The sequence below is a fragment of the Bombina bombina genome, chromosome 8, assembly GCF_027579735.1.
Source record: "Bombina bombina isolate aBomBom1 chromosome 8, aBomBom1.pri, whole genome shotgun sequence".
NCBI lineage: Eukaryota > Metazoa > Chordata > Amphibia > Anura > Bombinatoridae > Bombina > Bombina bombina.
In genome coordinates, this window is record NC_069506.1 from 21,336,995 (window position 1) to 21,357,747 (window position 20,753).

The following is a 20,753-nucleotide window of genomic DNA, read 5'->3' on the forward strand; positions in this document are numbered from 1 at the left end:
TTGCACCATGACTATTAAGTTTAAGTAGTGGCAAATCGTTCACTCAGTGACCCTGGGACCTACATAAACCTCTAACCTGATGCTGCCCATTAAGTACCATCCATGAAATTTACAAAATAAGATCTCTGTTGGTCCAGTTAATTGATAGATTTCCACCCAAATCCTCAGCAGACAGAATCTGTTTGAATGTCCTTCCAGGAGGAACCTTCACTAGCGCTGTCACTTCTCCGTTCTGCTTGATTGTTTTGGATTTGGTTATGACCCCTGTTGTACTTCAACATAACCCCATGTTTCTGAATGCGTTAGGCAATGAGATGACCAGCTGAATTGCATTTATATCTTCCCAATGACAATGTCCTCAGTCCAAAACTCTGTTTGAGCCCAAAATTGAACAATTGTTAGTACACCAATGAGAACATGGATAATTTAATCCATCCTTCTACATCATCAGCCATTGCAGGACATTTCTACTAAGAATATATTCATATTATATATGAATTCAGTTATTTCATGGGAATAAAATAAAATGTTTACCTTAAAAGGTTACAACACGTATTAATGTAGCCTGCTTCTAACTGAAGAAAAAGCTGCCACAATTATGGAACAGAGCTTGGTATGCATGAATTAATGTGTATAATTGCTATAACTTTAAAAGGTATTGTTATATGCCCCACTGACTTCAATTAGAAGTTTTCTTTATTAGTTGGATGATTTCTACAGCTTTACATTTCAGCTTGATTCAATTCAGGCTGCTGAATTCCATTCTGAGTAAAGTGTTTAATGTCTTAAATTATGACACAATAATTCTTGCCTATTTAAACCAATGCTGACATGATGTAACTTCCTATGACTTAACTTCCTGTGATTAAATCAAATATGCAAATTAGTGGATACAGGTAGCATGTCTATGCAAAATAAACTACATATAGACAGACAGTGCTTGCAGGGGAAGACAAAATATTTAGTGGTGCTTAGTATTCCACGTTATCTGCAGTTGCAATTTAATCGCTGGGCTTTGTTTTTACATTTCTGTTTTTTCTTCCATACTGTATTTGCTAGTACTTTTTGTTTTGCATCAATTTATGGTTCATATTTTAATATGAAGTATATTCTTACCAATGTAATGTGCATGTCATATACACAACAAATGCTGGTGCCTTAGAACAGGCACTATAGTGGTTACACTAGTCTATCAGCAGAGTTATCACAATGCTATGATGTGTTCATTCACAATGTTATCCGTGAAAGTGTTTCTTCTGCTCCAAGCCTTTTATTTATCCTTCTCCTGTTGCCTATTGTTGCCCCTGAAGCTTGTTTAGGTGTATCTTAAACTTTGCTAAGACAGGGCATAACTAATAACCACACCAGGTCACCATGGACAACTAAAATTGGGACCATGTATTTGCTCATGCCAAGGGTCTGAATGGTGGCCTTGTATCCTTTAGTGTTATCCAGCTAGAGATGCAGATTCCCATGAGGCTACTCCACTTGCGCTCAAAAAAAGTCAAACACTAAAATAAATACTCCGCACCAGGTCATCGTGGTCAATTAAAATTTTTGGCTACGCATTTTCCCATGTCAAATAGATCTTTGGAAGCCACTCATTTTCTTCCAAGGGTTCTAAAACTCAGATTCTTGAATTCATCCAAACACTGTACTAAGTGAGTAGTCGCTCCTCATAAAAGATTTTCTGAAAATGATAGGGAGGGTCCAGAAGTATATTTGAGAGCAACACATGAAAAATTGACAGCTCCTTAGTAACAAACAGGGATTCTTGTGTAATTATAATTTTTGTAGGTTTCAGACTGGTTTGCATCTTCACTCCAACCACTCTAATGTATTGTGTTATTCAGAAGGAAGAAAAAAGAGACAAGCAGAGATTATTCTTTGGCTCCCATAAGGCAGTGGTCGACAATTCGGTTTAAAATTTAGGAGCCGATATGAATATTTAGGTGATATACATACTTTTAGGAGCCAGCAAGTGGTATTTGTATATAGATATATGAAGAATAATCCAAAAAGTTAGGAACCAGTGTCTTACTGGCTCCTGGGTTTGTCAAGCTCTGCCATGAGGCAAGGAAAATCTGATTCTTGGACCTAATTTTCCAAGATGACCAGGAGTTATTGGTTACTTCAAGATTCTAATAAGATGCTACATGGTCTAATTATCTACCAAGCCATTTAAAAACACATGGCTACTGAGTACTTGAAGAACACGTTTTTAAACAGATTTACTGCTTCTCTTTTGCAAACCCATAAACAAGTTATAGTTAAAGTTTATCACTGTACCGGGGATATTTTCTCCAAAATATAAGTTGAAGATTGCACAAATATAATTTCTCCAAGACAATGTTTATAAGGGTATGGCTAACAATTCCTTAAATATTCAAGGCTTTTGCATTTTAATTCCCTCAATAAATGTCTTTCAAAGAATTTGTATTCACTATCAGGATGTGACAGTGTCTCACGGTACATCACTTTATGTCTCAAGATGTGACAGTGTCTCACGGTACATCACTTTATGTCTCAAGATGTGACAGTGTCTCACGGTACATCACTTTATGTCTCAAGATGTGACAGTGTCTCACGGTACATCACTATATGTCTCAGTATGTGACAGTGTCTCACGGTACATCACTTTATGTCTCAAGATGTGACAGTGTCTCACGGTACATCACTTTATGTCTCAGGATGTGACAGTGTCTTAGGGTACATCACTATATGTCTCATGGATGTCTCAGTATGTGACAGTGTCTCACGGTACATCACTTTATGTCTCAGGATGTGACAGTGTCTTAGGGTACATCACTATATGTCTCATGGATGTCTCAGTATGTGACAGTGTCTCACGGTACATCACTTTATGTCTCAGGATGTGACAGTGTCTTAGGGTACATCACTATATGTCTCATGGATGTCTCAGTATGTGACAGTGTCTCACGGTACATCACTGTATGTCTCAGGATGTGACATTGTCTCACGGTACATCACTATATGTCTCATGGATGTTTTAGGATGTGACAGTGTCTAACGGTACATCACTGTATGTCTCAGGATGTGACATTGTCTCACAGTACATCACTATATGTCTCAGTATGTGACAGTGTCTCACGGTACATCACTATATGTCTCAGTATGTGACAGTGTCTCACGGTACATCACTATATGTCTCAGTATGTGACAGTGTCTCACGGTACATCACTATATGTCTCAGTATGTGACAGTGTCTCACGGTACATCACTATATGTCTCAGGATGTGAAAGTGTCTCACGGTACATCACTGTATGTCTCAGGATGTGACATTGTCTCACGGTACATCACTATATGTCTCAGTATGTGACAGTGTCTCACGGTACATCACTATATGTCTCAGTATGTGACAGTGTCTCACGGTACATCACTATATGTCTCGGGATGTGACATTGTCTCACGGTACATCACTATATGTCTCAGTATGTGTGACATTGTCTCACGGTACATCACTATATGTCTCATGGATGTCTCAGGATGTGACTGTCTCACGGTACATCACTATATGTCTCAGGATGTGACATTGTCTTACGGTACATCACTATATGTCTCATGGATGTGACATTGTCTCACGGTACATCACTATATGTCTCAGGATGTGACATTGTCTCACGGTACATCACAAAATGTCTCATGGATGTCTCAGGATGTGACATTGTCTCACGGTACATCACTATATGTCTCAGTATGTGACAGTGTCTCACGGTACATCACTATATGTCTCAGGATGTGACAGTGTCTCAGGGTACATCACTGTATGTCTCAGGATGTGACATTGTCTCACGGTACATCACTATATGTCTCAGGATGTGACAGTGTCTCACGGTACATCACTATATGTCTCAGTATGTGACAGTGTCTCACGGTACATCACTATATGTCTCAGTATGTGACAGTGTCTCACGGTACATCACTATATGTCTCAGTATGTGACAGTGTCTCACGGTACATCACTATATGTCTCAGGATGTGACAGTGTCTCAGGGTACATCACTATATGTCTCAGGATGTGACAGTGTCTCACGGTACATCACTATATGTCTCAGTATGTGACAGTGTCTCACGGTACATCACTATATGTCTCAGTATGTGACAGTGTCTCACGGTACATCACTATATGTCTCAGTATGTGACAGTGTCTCACGGTACATCACTATATGTCTCAGTATGTGACAGTGTCTCACGGTACATCACTATATGTCTCAGGATGTGACAGTGTCTCAGGGTACATCACTATATGTCTCAGGATGTGACAGTGTCTCACGGTACATCACTATATGTCTCAGTATGTGACAGTGTCTCAGGGTACATCACTATATGTCTCAGTATGTGACAGTGTCTCACGGTACATCACTATATGTCTCAGTATGTGACAGTGTCTCACGGTACATCACTATATGTCTCAGTATGTGACAGTGTCTCACGGTACATCACTATATGTCTCAGTATGTGACAGTGTCTCACGGTACATCACTATATGTCTCAGGATGTGACAGTGTCTCAGGGTACATCACTATATGTCTCAGGATGTGACAGTGTCTCACAGTACATCACTATATGTCTCAGTATGTGACAGTGTCTCACGGTACATCACTATATGTCTCAGGATGTGACAGTGTCTCACGGTACATCACTATATGTCTCAGTATGTGACAGTGTCTCAGGGTACATCACTATATGTCTCAGGGTACATCACTATATGTCTCAGTATGTGACAGTGTCTCAGGGTACATCACTATATGTCTCAGTATGTGACAGTGTCTCACGGTACATCACTATATGTCTCAGTATGTGACAGTGTCTCACGGTACATCACTATATGTCTCAGGATGTGACAGTGTCTCACGGTACATCACTATATGTCTCAGGATGTGACAGTGTCTCAGGGTACATCACTATATGGCTCAGTATGTGACAGTGTCTCACGGTACATCACTATATGGCTCAGTATGTGACAGTGTCTCACGGTACATCACTATATGTCTCAGGGTGTGACAGTGTCTCACGGTACATCACTATATGTCTCAGTATGTGACAGTGTCTCAGGGTACATCACTGTATGTCTCAGGATGTGACAGTGTCTCAGGGTACATCACTATATGTCTCAGTATGTGACAGTGTCTCAGGGTACATCACTATATGGCTCAGTATGTGACAGTGTCTCAGGGTACATCACTATATATCTCAGGATGTGACAGTGTCACAGGGTACATCACTATATGTCTCAGTATGTGACAGTGTCTCACGGTACATCACTGTATGTCTCAGGATGTGACAGTGTCTCACGGTACATCACTGTATGTCTCAGGATGTGACAGTGTCTCAGGGTACATCACTGTATGTCTCAGTATGTGTGACAGTGTCTCAGGGTACATCACTATATGTCTCAGTATGTGACAGTGTCTCACGGTACATCACTATATGTCTCAGGATGTGACAGTGTCTCAGGGTACATCACTATATGTCTCAGTATGTGACAGTGTCTCACGGTACATCACTATATGTCTCAGTATGTGACAGTGTCTCACGGTACATCACTGTATGTCTCAGTATGTGACAGTGTCTCACGGTACATCACTATATGTCTCAGTATGTGTGACAGTGTCTCAGGGTACATCACTATATGTCTCAGTATGTGACAGTGTCTCACGGTACATCACTATATGTCTCAGGATGTGATAGTGTCTCACGGTACATCACTATATGTCTCAGGATGTGACAGTGTCTCAGGGTACATCACTATATGTCTCAGTATGTGACAGTGTCTCAGGGTACATCACTATATGTCTCAGTGTGTGACAGTGTCTCACGGTACATCACTATATGTCTCAGGATGTGACAGTGTCTCACGGTACATCACTATATGTCTCAGGATGTGACAGTGTCTCACGGTACATCACTATATGTCTCAGTATGTGACAGTGTCTCACGGTACATCACTATATGTCTCAGGATGTGTGACAGTGTCTCACGGTACATCACTATATGTCTCAGTATGTGACATTGTCTCAGGGTACATCACTATATGTCTCAGTATGTCACAGTGTCTCAGGGTACATCACTATATGTCTCAGGGTGTGACAGTGTCTCACGGTACATCACTATATGTCTCAGTATGTGACAGTGTCTCACGGTACATCACTATATGTCTCAGTGTGTGACAGTGTCTCACGGTACATCACTGTATGTCTCAGGATGTGACAGTGTCTCAGGGTACATCACTGTATGTCTCAGTATGTGACAGTGTCTCAGGGTACATCACTATATGTCTCAGGATGTGTGACAGTGTCTCACGGTACATCACTATATGACTCAGGATGTGACAGTGTCTCAGGGTACATCACTATATGTCTCAGTATGTGTGACAGTGTCTCACGGTACATCACTTTATGTCTCAGTATGTGTGACAGTGTATCAGGGTACATCACTATATGTCTCAGGATGTGACAGTGTCTCACGGTACATCACTATATGTCTCAGGATGTGACAGTGTCTCACGGTACATCACTATATGTCTCAGGATGTGACAGTGTCTCACGGTACATCACTATATGTCTCAGTATGTGACAGTGTCTCAGGGTACATCACTATATGTCTCAGTATGTGACAGTGTCTCACGGTACATCACTATATGTCTCAGGATGTGACAGTGTCTCAGGGTACATCACTATATATCTCAGGATGTGACAGTGTCTCAGGGTACATCACTATATGTCTCAGGATGTGACAGTGTCTCACGGTACATCACTATATGTCTCAGGATGTGACAGTGTCTCACGGTACATCACTATATGTCTCAGGATGTGACAGTGTCTCAGGGTACATCACTATATGTCTCAGGATGTGACAGTGTCTCACGGTACATCACTATATGTCTCAGGATGTGACAGTGTCTCACGGTACATCACTATATGTCTCAGTATGTGACAGTGTCTCAGGGTACATCACTTTATGTCTCAGGATGTGACAGTGTCTCAGGGTACATCACTATATGTCTCAGGATGTGACAGTGTCTCACGGTACATCACTATATGTCTCAGGATGTGACAGTGTCTCAGGGTACATCACTATATGTCTCAGGATGTGACAGTGTCTCAGGGTACATCACTATATGTCTCAGTATGTGACAGTGTCTCACGGTACATCACTATATGTCTCAGTATGTGACAGTGTCTCACGGTACATCACTATATGTCTCAGGATGTGACAGTGTCTCACGGTACATCACTATATGTCTCAGGATGTGACAGTGTCTCAGGGTACATCACTGTATGTCTCAGTATGTGACAGTGTCTCAGGGTACATCACTGTATGTCTCAGTATGTGACAGTGTCTCAGGGTACATCACTATATGTCTCAGTATGTGACAGTGTCTCAGGGTACATCACTATATGTCTCAGTATGTGACAGTGTCTCACGGTACATCACTATATGTCTCAGGATGTGACAGTGTCTCACGGTACATCACTATATGTCTCAGTATGTGACAGTGTCTCACGGTACATCACTATATGTCTCAGGATGTGACAGTGTCTCAGGGTACATCACTATATGTCTCAGGATGTGACAGTGTCTCAGGGTACATCACTGTATGTCTCAGGATGTGACAGTGTCTCACGGTACATCACTATATGTCTCAGGATGTGACAGTGTCTCACGGTACATCACTATATGTCTCAGGATGTGACATTGTCTCACGGTACATCACTATATGTCTCAGGGTACATCACTATATGTCTCAGGATGTGACAGTGTCTCAGGGTACATCACTATATGTCTCAGTATGTGACAGTGTCTCAGGGTACATCACTGTATGTCTCAGTATGTGACAGTGTCTCACGGTACATCACTATATGTCTCAGTATGTGACAGTGTCTCACGGTACATCACTATATGTCTCAGTATGTGACAGTGTCTCAGGGTACATCACTATATGTCTCAGTATGTGTGACAGTGTCTCAGGGTACATCACTATATGTCTCAGTATGTGTGACAGTGTCTCAGGGTACATCACTATATGTCTCAGGATGTGACAGTGTCTCAGGGTACATCACTATATGTCTCAGGGTGTGACAGTGTCTCAGGGTACATCACTATATGTCTCAGTATGTGACATTGTCTCACGGTACATCACTATATGTCTCAGTATGTGACAGTGTCTCACGGTACATCACTATATGTCTCAGGATGTGACAGTGTCTCAGGGTACATCACTATATGTCTCAGGGTGTGACAGTGTCTCAGGGTACATCACTATATGTCTCAGTATGTGACAGTGTCTCAGGGTACATCACTATATGTCTCAGGGTACATCACTATATGTCTCAGTATGTGACAGTGTCTCACGGTACATCACTATATGTCTCAGGATGTGACAGTGTCTCACGGTACATCACTATATGTCTCAGGATGTGACAGTGTCTCAGGGTACATCACTATATGTCTCAGGATGTGACAGTGTCTCACGGTACATCACTATATGTCTCAGGATGTGACATTGTCTCACGGTACATCACTATATGTCTCAGGATGTGACATTGTCTCACGGTACATCACTATATGTCTCAGTATGTGACAGTGTCTCAGGGTACATCACTATATGTCTCAGGATGTGACATTGTCTCACGGTACATCACTATATGTCTCAGGGTACATCACTATATGTCTCAGGATGTGACAGTGTCTCAGGGTACATCACTATATGTCTCAGGGTGTGACAGTGTCTCAGGGTACATCACTATATGTCTCAGTATGTGACATTGTCTCACGGTACATCACTATATGTCTCAGTATGTGACAGTGTCTCACGGTACATCACTATATGTCTCAGGATGTGACAGTGTCTCAGGGTACATCACTATATGTCTCAGGGTGTGACAGTGTCTCAGGGTACATCACTATATGTCTCAGTATGTGACAGTGTCTCAGGGTACATCACTATATGTCTCAGGGTACATCACTATATGTCTCAGTATGTGACAGTGTCTCACGGTACATCACTATATGTCTCAGGATGTGACAGTGTCTCACGGTACATCACTATATGTCTCAGGATGTGACAGTGTCTCAGGGTACATCACTATATGTCTCAGGATGTGACAGTGTCTCACGGTACATCACTATATGTCTCAGGATGTGACATTGTCTCACGGTACATCACTATATGTCTCAGGATGTGACATTGTCTCACGGTACATCACTATATGTCTCAGGATGTGACAGTGTCTCACGGTACATCACTATATGTCTCAGTATGTGACAGTGTCTCAGGGTACATCACTATATGTCTCAGTATGTGACAGTGTCTCAGGGTACATCACTATATGTCTCAGTATGTGACAGTGTCTCAGGGTACATCACTGTATGTCTCAGTATGTGACAGTGTCTCACGGTACATCACTATATGTCTCAGGATGTGACAGTGTCTCAGGGTACATCACTATATGTCTCAGGGTGTGACAGTGTCTCACGGTACATCACTATATGTCTCAGGGTACATCACTATATGTCTCAGTATGTGACAGTGTCTCACGGTACATCACTATATGTCTCAGTGTGTGACAGTGTCTCACGGTACATCACTATATGTCTCAGGATGTGACATTGTCTCACGGTACATCACTATATGTCTCAGTATGTGACAGTGTCTCAGGGTACATCACTATATGTCTCAGGGTGTGACAGTGTCTCACGGTACATCACTGTATGTCTCAGTATGTGACAGTGTCTCACGGTACATCACTATATGTCTCAGTATGTGACAGTGTCTCACGGTACATCACTATATGTCTCAGTATGTGTGACAGTGTCTCACGGTACATCACTATATGTCTCAGTATGTGTGACAGTGTCTCAGGGTACATCACTTTATGTCTCAGGATGTGACAGTGTCTCAGGGTACATCACTGTATGTCTCAGTATGTGACAGTGTCTCACGGTACATCACTATATGTCTCAGTATGTGACAGTGTCTCACGGTACATCACTATATGTCTCAGTATGTGTGACAGTGTCTCAGGGTACATCACTTTATGTCTCAGGATGTGACAGTGTCTCAGGGTACATCACTGTATGTCTCAGTATGTGACAGTGTCTCACGGTACATCACTATATGTCTCAGTATGTGACAGTGTCTCACGGTACATCACTATATGTCTCAGGGTGTGACAGTGTCTCAGGGTACATCACTATATGTCTCAGGGCGTGACAGTGTCTCAGGGTACATCACTATATGTCTCAGGGTGTGTGACAGTGTCTCAGGGTACATCACTATATGTCTCAGTATGTGACAGTGTCTCAGGGTACATCACTATATGTCTCAGGATGTGACAGTGTCTCACGGTACATCACTATATGTCTCAGGATGTGACAGTGTCTCAGGGTACATCACTATATGTCTCAGTATGTGACAGTGTCTCAGGGTACATCACTGTATGTCTCAGTATGTGACAGTGTCTCACGGTACATCACTATATGTCACAGTATGTGACATTGTCTCAGGGTACATCACTATATGTCTCAGGATGTGACAGTGTCTCACGGTACATCACTATATGTCTCAGTATGTGACAGTGTCTCACGGTACATCACTATATGTCTCAGTATGTGACAGTGTCTCAGGGTACATCACTATATGTCTCAGTATGTGACAGTGTCTCAGGGTACATCACTATATGTCTCAGGATGTGACAGTGTCTCACGGTACATCACTATATGTCTCAGGATGTGACAGTGTCTCAGGGTACATCACTATATGTCTCAGTATGTGACAGTGTCTCACGGTACATCACTATATGTCTCAGGATGTGACAGTGTCTCAGGGTACATCACTATATGTCTCAGGATGTGACAGTGTCTCAGGGTACATCACTATATGTCTCAGTATGTGACAGTGTCTCACGGTACATCACTATATGTCTCAGTATGTGACAGTGTCTCAGGGTACATCACTGTATGTCTCAGTATGTGACAGTGTCTCAGGGTACATCACTATATGTCTCAGGATGAGTGACAGTGTCTCACGGTACATCACTATATGTCTCAGGATGTGTGACAGTGTCTCACGGTACATCACTATATGTCTCAGGGTACATCACTGTATGTCTCAGGGTACATCACTGTATGTCTCACGGTACATCACTGTATGTCTCACGGTACATCACTGTATGTCTCACTGTACATCACTGTATGTCTCACAGTACATCACTGTATGTCTCACGGTACATCACTGTATGTCTCACTGTACATCACTGTATGTCTCACGGTGCATCACTGTATGTCTCACGGTGCATCACTGTATGTCTCACGGTACATCACTGTATGTCTCACGGTACATCACTGTATGTCTCACTGTACATCACTGTATGTCTCACGGTACATCACTGTATGTCTCACTGTATGTCTCACGGTGCATCACTGTATGTCTCACGGTGCATCACTGTATGTCTCACTGTACATCACTGTATGTCTCACGGTACATCACTGTATGTCTCACGGTACATCACTGTATGTCTCACGGTACATCACTGTATGTCTCACGGTACATCACTGTATGTCTCACGGTACATCACTGTATGTCTCACGGTACATCACTGTATGTCTCACGGTACATCACTGTATGTCTCAGGGTACATCACTGTATGTCTCACGGTACATCACTGTATGTCTCACGGTACATCACTGTATGTCTCACGGTACATCACTGTATGTCTCAGGGTACATCACTGTATGTCTCACGGTACATCACTGTATGTCTCACGGTACATCACTGTATGTCTCACTGTATGTCTCAGGGTGCATCACTGTATGTCTCACGGTGCATCACTGTATGTCTCACTGTACATCACTGTATGTCTCACGGTACATCACTGTATGTCTCACGGTACATCACTGTATGTCTCACGGTACATCACTGTATGTCTCACGGTACATCACTGTATGTCTCACGGTACATCACTGTATGTCTCACGGTACATCACTGTATGTCTCAGGGTACATCACTGTATGTCTCACGGTACATCACTGTATGTCTCACGGTACATCACTGTATGTCTCACGGTACATCACTGTATGTCTCACGGTACATCACTGTATGTCTCACGGTACATCACTGTATGTCTCACGGTACATCACTGTATGTCTCACGGTACATCACTGTATGTCTCACGGTACATCACTGTATGTCTCAGGGTGCATCACTGTATGTCTCACGGTGCATCACTGTATGTCTCAGGGTGCATCACTGTATGTCTCAGGGTGCATCACTGTATGTCTCACGGTACATCACTGTATGTCTCAGGGTACATCACTATATGTCTCACGGTACATCACTGTATGTCTCACGGTACATCACTGTATGTCTCAGGGTACATCACTGTATGTCTCACGGTACATCACTGTATGTCTCACGGTACATCACTGTATGTCTCACGGTACATCACTGTATGTCTCACGGTACATCACTGTATGTCTCACGGTACATCACTATATGTCTCACGGTACATCACTGTATGTCTCACGGTACATCACTGTATGTCTCACGGTACATCACTGTATGTCTCACGGTACATCACTGTATGTCTCACGGTACATCACTGTATGTCTCAGGGTGCATCACTGTATGTCTCACGGTACATCACTGTATGTCTCACGGTACATCACTGTATGTCTCACGGTACATCACTGTATGTCTCACTGTATGTCTCACGGTACATCACTGTATGTCTCACGGTACATCACTGTAAGTCTCACGGTACATCACTGTATGTCTCACTGTATGTCTCACGGTACATCACTGTATGTCTCACGGTACATCACTGTATGTCTCACTGTATGTCTCACGGTACATCACTGTATGTCTCACGGTGCATCACTGTATGTCTCATGGTACATCACTGTATGTCTCACGGTGCATCACTGTATGTCTCACGGTACATCACTGTATGTCTCACGGTACATCACTGTATGTCTCACGGTACATCACTGTATGTCTCACGGTACATCACTGTATGTCTCAGGGTACATCACTATATGTCTCACGGTACATCACTGTATGTCTCACTGTATGTCTCACGGTACATCACTGTATGTCTCACTGTACATCACTGTATGTCTCACGGTACATCACTGTATGTCTCACTGTATGTCTCACGGTACATCACTGTATGTCTCACTGTATGTCTCACGGTACATCACTGTATGTCTCACTGTATGTCTCACGGTACATCACTGTATGTCTCACTGTATGTCTCACGGTACATCACTGTATGTCTCACGGTACATCACTGTATGTCTCAGGGTACATCACTGTATGTCTCACTGTATGTCTCACGGTACATCACTGTATGTCTCACGGTACATCACTGTATGTCTCACGGTACATCACTGTATGTCTCACTGTATGTCTCACGGTACATCACTGTATGTCTCACTGTATGTCTCACGGTACATCACTGTATGTCTCACGGTACATCACTGTATGTCTCACTGTATGTCTCACGGTACATCACTGTATGTCTCACGGTGCATCACTGTATGTCTCACGGTACATCACTGTATGTCTCACGGTACATCACTGTATGTCTCACGGTGCATCACTGTATGTCTCACGGTACATCACTGTATGTCTCACGGTACATCACTGTATGTCTCACGGTACATCACTGTATGTCTCACGGTACATCACTATATGTCTCACGGTACATCACTGTATGTCTCACGGTACATCACTGTATGTCTCACTGTACATCACTGTATGTCTCACTGTATGTCTCACGGTACATCACTGTATGTCTCACTGTATGTCTCACGGTACATCACTGTATGTCTCACTGTATGTCTCACGGTACATCACTGTATGTCTCACGGTACATCACTGTATGTCTCACGGTACATCACTGTATGTCTCAGGGTACATCACTGTATGTCTCACTGTATGTCTCACGGTACATCACTGTATGTCTCACGGTGCATCACTGTATGTCTCACGGTACATCACTGTATGTCTCACTGTATGTCTCACGGTACATCACTGTATGTCTCACGGTACATCACTGTATGTCTCACTGTATGTCTCACGGTACATCACTGTATGTCTCACGGTACATCACTGTATGTCTCACTGTATGTCTCACGGTACATCACTGTATGTCTCACGGTACATCACTGTATGTCTCACTGTATGTCTCACTGTACATCACTATATGTCTCACGGTACATCACTGTATGTCTCACTGTACATCACTATATGTCTCACGGTACATCACTGTATGTCTCACTGTATGTCTCACGGTACATCACTGTATGTCTCACGGTACATCACTGTATGTCTCACTGTATGTCTCACGGTACATCACTGTATGTCTCACGGTACATCACTGTAAGTCTCACGGTACATCACTGTATGTCTCACTGTATGTCTCACGGATGTCTCAGTACCTGTGTATCAGTCGCTTCTGCTCAGGCCGCGGTACAGGGAAGCAGCAGGCGGAGCTCGGTAGGTGCAGTATCCGGGAGCAGCGCGGCTGCTGGTTACGGAGCTCTCAGCATCCTCTTTGGGTACCGCATCTGCTGGTCGCTGCCTGTATCCTGGGCCGGGTGGTATCTCTATGTACCGGGCCGTCTCGGGGGGTTTCTGACTGGAATCTACGGCCGTTCTTCGGTGATGACTCTCGTTATGTCGGCTCCGGACCGCCTGTCTCGGATGTCTCTATGCATCCCAGGCCGTCTCTCGGGGATGTCTCTCTGTGTGCCAGGGCCGTCTCCCCCTCTCTCTCCCACCCCGTTAGATCCGGGCTCTGAATCCGAGCTGTACGTCTGTAGCCCCACCCCCGACCGCTGGATGTACTGTATCAGTATCAGGTGCCGCTAGGACTGATGGATGCGGGCTGGGGCTGCCGGACTGTGGGTGAGATGTATGGGAACTCATATACCCTGGGTGCTATGTACTGGGCATCTATACAAGTAATATACCCTGGGTGCTTATGTACTGGGCACCTCTACTATACCCTGGGTGCTCATGTGCTGGGCATCTCTACAGGTAATATACCCTGGGTGCTATGTACTGGGCATCTATACAGGTAATATACCCTGGGTGCTATGTACTGGGCATCTATACAGGTAATATACCCTGGGTGCTATGTACTGGGCATCTATACAAGTAATATACCCTGGGTGCTATGTACTGGGCATCTATACAAGTAATATACCCTGGGTGTTATGTACTGGGCATCTATACAAGTAATATACCCTGGGTGCTATGTACTGGGCATCTATACAAGTAATATACCCTGGGTGTTATGTACTGGGCATCTATACAGGTAATATACCCTGGGTGTTATGTACTGGGCATCTATACAAGTAATATACCCTGGGTGCTATGTACTGGGCATCTATACAAGTAATATACCCTGGGTGCTATGTACTGGGCATCTATACAAGTAATATACCCTGGGTGTTATGTACTGGGCATCTATACAAGTAATATACCCTGGGTGCTATGTACTGGGCATCTATACAAGTAATATACCCTGGGTGTTATGTACTGGGCATCTATACAAGTAATATACCCTGGGTGCTATGTACTGGGCATCTATACAAGTAATATACCCTGGGTGTTATGTACTGGGCATCTATACAGGTAATATACCCTGGGTGTTATGTACTGGGCATCTATACAAGTAATATACCCTGGGTGCTATGTACTGGGCATCTATACAAGTAATATACCCTGGGTGCTATGTACTGGGCATCTATACAAGTAATATACCCTGGGTGTTATGTACTGGGCATCTATACAGGTAATATACCCTGGGTGTTATGTACTGGGCATCTATACAAGTAATATACCCTGGGTGCTATGTACTGGGCATCTATACAAGTAATATACCCTGGGTGTTATGTACTGGGCATCTATACAAGTAATATACCCTGGGTGTTATGTACTGGGCATCTATACAAGTAATATACCCTGGGTGTTATGTACTGGGCATCTATACAAGTAATATACCCTGGGTGCTTATGTGCTGGGCACCTCTACAGGTAATATACCCTGGGTGCTATGTACTGGGCATCTATACAAGTACTATACCCTGGGTGCTATGTACTGGGCATCTATACAAGTAATATACCCTGGGTGCTTATGTGCTGGGCACCTCTACAGGTAATATACCCTGGGTGCTTATGTGCTGGGCACCTCTACAGGTAATATACCCTGGGTGCTATGTACTGGGCACCTCTACAGGTAATATACCCTGGGTGCCATGTACTGGGCATCTATACAAGTAATATACCCTGGGTGCTATGTACTGGGCATCTATACAAGTAATATACACTGGGTGCTTATGTGCTGGGCACCTCTACAGGTAATATACCCTGGGTGCCATGTACTGGGCATCTATACAAGTAATATACCCTGGGTGCCATGTACTGGGCATCTATACAAGTAATATACCCTGGGTGCCATGTACTGGGCATCTATACAAGTAATATACCCTGGGTGCTATGTACTGGGCATCTATACAAGTAATATACCCTGGGTGCTTATGTGCTGGGCACCTTAACAAGTGATATACCCTGGGTGCTTATGTGCTGGGCACCTTAACAGGTGATATACCCTGGGTGCTAATGTGCTGGGCACCTTTACAGGTGATATACCCTGGGTGCTTATGTACTGGGCACCTTTACAGGTGATATACCCTGGGTGCTAATGTGCTGGGCACCTTTACAGGTGATATACCCTGGGTGCTTATGTACTGGGCACCTTTACAGGTGATATACCCTGGGTGCTAATGTGCTGGGCACCTTTACAGGTAATATACCCTGGGTGCTTATGTGCTGGGCACCTTTACAGGTGATATACCCTGGGTGCTTATGTGCTGGGCACCTCTACTATACCCTGGGTGCTTATGTGCTGGGCACCACTACAGGTAATATACCTTGGGTGCTTATGTGCTGGGCACCGCTACAGGTAATATACCCTGGGTGCTATGTACTGGCCACCGCTACAGGTAATATACCCTGGGTGCTATGTACTGGGCACCGCTACAGGTAATATACCCTGGGTGCTTATGTGCTGGGCACCGCTACAGGTAATATACCCTGGGTGCTTATGTGCTGGGCACCTCTACTATACCCTGGGTGCTTATGTGCTGGGCACCTCTACTATACCCTGGGTGCTTATGTGCTGGGTACCTCTACAGGTAATATACCCTGGGTGCTATGTATTGGGTACCGCTACAGGTAATATACCCTGGGTGCTTATGTACTGGGCACCGCTACAGGTAATATACCCTGGGTGCTATGTACTGGGTACCGCTACAGGTAATATACCCTGGGTGCTTATGTACTGGGCACCGCTACAGGTAATATACCCTGGGTGCTATGTACTGGGCACCTCTACAGGTAATATACCCTGGGTGCTATGTACTGGGCACCTCTACAGGTAATATACCCTGGGTGCTTATGTGCTGGGCACCGCTACAGGTAATATACCCTGGGTGCTATGTACTGGGCACCTCTACAGGTAATATACCCTGGGTGCTTATGTACTGGGCACCGCTACAGGTAATATACCCTGGGTGCTATGTACTGGGCACCTCTACAGGTAATATACCCTGGGTGCTTATGTACTGGGCACCGCTACAGGTAATATACCCTGGGTGCTATGTACTGGGCACCTCTACAGGTAATATACCCTGGGTGCTATGTACTGGGCACCTCTACAGGTAATATACCCTGCGTGCTTATGTGCTGGGCACCGCTACAGGTAATATACCCTGGGTGCTATGTACTGGGCACCTCTACAGGTAATATACCCTGGGTGCTTATGTGCTGGGCACCGCTACAGGTAATATACCCTGGGTGCTATGTACTGGGCACCTCTACAGGTAATATACCCTGGGTGCTATGTACTGGGCACCTCTACAGGTAATATACCCTGGGTGCTTATGTGCTGGGCACCGCTACAGGTAATATACCCTGGGTGCTATGTACTGGGCACCTCTACAGGTAATATACCCTGGGTGCTTATGTGCTGGGCACCGCTACAGGTAATATACCCTGGGTGCTATGTACTGGGCACCTCTACAGTTAATATACCCTGGGTGCTATGTACTGGGCACCGCTACAGATAATATACCCTGGGTGCTTATGTGCTGGGCACCTCTACTATACCCTGGGTGCTTATGTGCTGGGCACCGCTACAGGTAATATACACTGGGTGCTATGTACTGGGCACCTCTACAGGTAATATACCCTGGGTGCTTATGTACTGGGCACCTCTACAGGTAATATACCCTGGGTGCTATGTACTGGGTACCTCTACAGGTAATATACCCTGGGTGCTTATGTGCTGGGCACCGCTACAGGTAATATACCCTGGGTGCTTATGTGCTGGGCACCTCTACTATACCCTGGGTGCTTATGTGCTGGGCACCTCTACAGGTAATATACCCTGGGTGCTATGTACTGGGCACCTCTACAGGTAATATACCCTGGGTGCTTATGTGCTGGGCACCTCTACTATACCCTGGGTGCTTATGTGCTGGGCACCTCTACTATACCCTGGGTGCTTATGTACTGGGCACCTCTACAGGTAATATACCCTGGGTGCTATGTACTGGGCATCTATACAAGTAATATACCCTGGGTGCTTATGTACTGGGCACCTCTACAGGTAATATACACTGGGTGCTATGTACTGGGTACCTCTACAGGTAATATACCCTGGGTGCTATGTACTGGGCATCTATACAAGTAATATACCCTGGGTGCTTATGTACTGGGCACCTCTACAGGTAATATGCACTGGGTGCTATGTACTGGGTACCTCTACAGGTAATATACCCTGGGTGCTATGTACTGGGCATCTATACAAGTAATATACCCTGGATGCTTATGTACTGGGCACCTCTACAGGTAATATACACTGGGTGCTATGTACTGGGTACCTCTATAGGTAATATACCCTGGGTGCTATGTACTGGGCATCTATACAAGTAATATACCCTGGGTGCTATGTACTGGGCACCTCTATAGGTAATATACACTGGGTGCTATGTACTGGGCATCTATACAAGTATTATACCCTGGTTGCTATGTACTGGGCATCTATACAAGTAATATACCCTGGGTGCTATGTACTGGGTACCCCTACAGGTAATATACCCTGGGTGCTATGTACTGGGCACATCTACAGGTAATATACACTGGGTGCTATGTACTGGGCATCTATACAAGTAATATACCCTGGGTGCTATGTACTGGGTACCTCTACAGGTAATATACCCTGGGTGCTATGTACTGGACACCTCTACAGGTAATATACCCTGGGTGCTATGTACTGGGCACCTCTACAGGTAATATACACTGGGTGCTATGTACTGGGCATCTATACAAGTAATATACCCTGGGTTCTATGTACTGGGTACCTCTACAGGTAATATACCCTGGGTGCTATGTATTGGACACCTCTACAGGTAATATACCATTGGTGCTATGTACTGGGCATCTATACAAGTAATATACCTTGGGTGCCATGTACTGGGCATCTATACAAGTAATATACCCTGGGTGCTATGTACTGGGCATCTATACAAGTAATATACCCTGGGTGCTATGTACTGGGTACCTCTACAGGTAATATACCCTGGGTGCTATGTACTGGGTACCTCTACAGGTAATATACCCTGGGTGCTATGTACTGGGTACCTCTACAGGTAATATACCCTGGGTGCTATGTACTGGGCATCTATACAAGTAATATACCCTGGGTGCTTATGTGCTGGGCACCGCTACAGATAATATACCCTGGGTGCTATGTACTGGGCACCTCTACAGGTAATATACCCTGGGTGCTTATGTGCTGGGCACCGCTACAGGTAATATACACTGGGTGCTATGTACTGGGCACCTCTACAGGTAATATACCCTGGGTGCTTATGTACTGGGCACCTCTACAGGTAATATACCCTGGGTGCTTATGTGCTGGGCACCTCTACTATACCCTGGGTGCTTATGTGCTGGGCACCTCTACAGGTAATATACCCTGGGTGCTATGTACTGGGCACCTCTACAGGTAATATACCCTGGGTGCTTATGTGCTGGGCACCTCTACTATACCCTGGGTGCTTATGTGCTGGGCACCTCTACTATACCCTGGGTGCTTATGTACTGGGCACCTCTACAGGTAATATACCCTGGGTGCTATGTACTGGGCATCTATACAAGTAATATACCCTGGGTGCTTATGTACTGGGCACCTCTACAGGTAATATACACTGGGTGCTATGTACTGGGCACCTCTACAGGTAATATACCCTGGGTGCTATGTACTGGGCATCTATACAAGTAATATACCCTGGGTGCTTATGTACTGGGCACCTCTACAGGTAATATACACTGGGTGCTATGTACTGGGTACCTCTACAGGTAATATACCCTGGGTGCTATGTACTGGGCATCTATACAAGTAATATACCCTGGGTGCTTATGTACTGGGCACCTCTACAGGTAATATACACTGGGTGCTATGTACTGGGTACCTCTATAGGTAATATACCCTGGGTGCTATGTACTGGGCATCTATACAAGTAATATACCCTGGGTGCTATGTACTGGGCACCTCTATAGGTAATATACACTGGGTGATATGTACTGGGCATCTATACAAGTATTATACCCTGGTTGCTATGTACTGGGCATCTATACAAGTAATATACCCTGG

The 20,753-nt window shown here is 44.4% G+C and overlaps 1 protein-coding gene across 3 annotated transcripts in view; it reads right to left on the bottom strand.

Moving 5' to 3' along the window:
• Nucleotides 1–20,753, bottom strand: part of LRRC4B (leucine rich repeat containing 4B) — a 400,350-nt gene that overhangs the window by 116,878 nt on the left and 262,719 nt on the right. The window contains exon 1 of one of the 3 annotated variants that reach the window (XM_053690184.1): nt 14,468–14,619. The exons of the other annotated variants lie outside the window; for them this stretch is intronic. The gene's annotated coding sequence lies outside the window, so the exon portion shown is untranslated. Of the gene's footprint in view, nt 1–14,467; nt 14,620–20,753 lie in introns of those variants that run through there. 3 annotated transcript variants of the gene reach the window in all.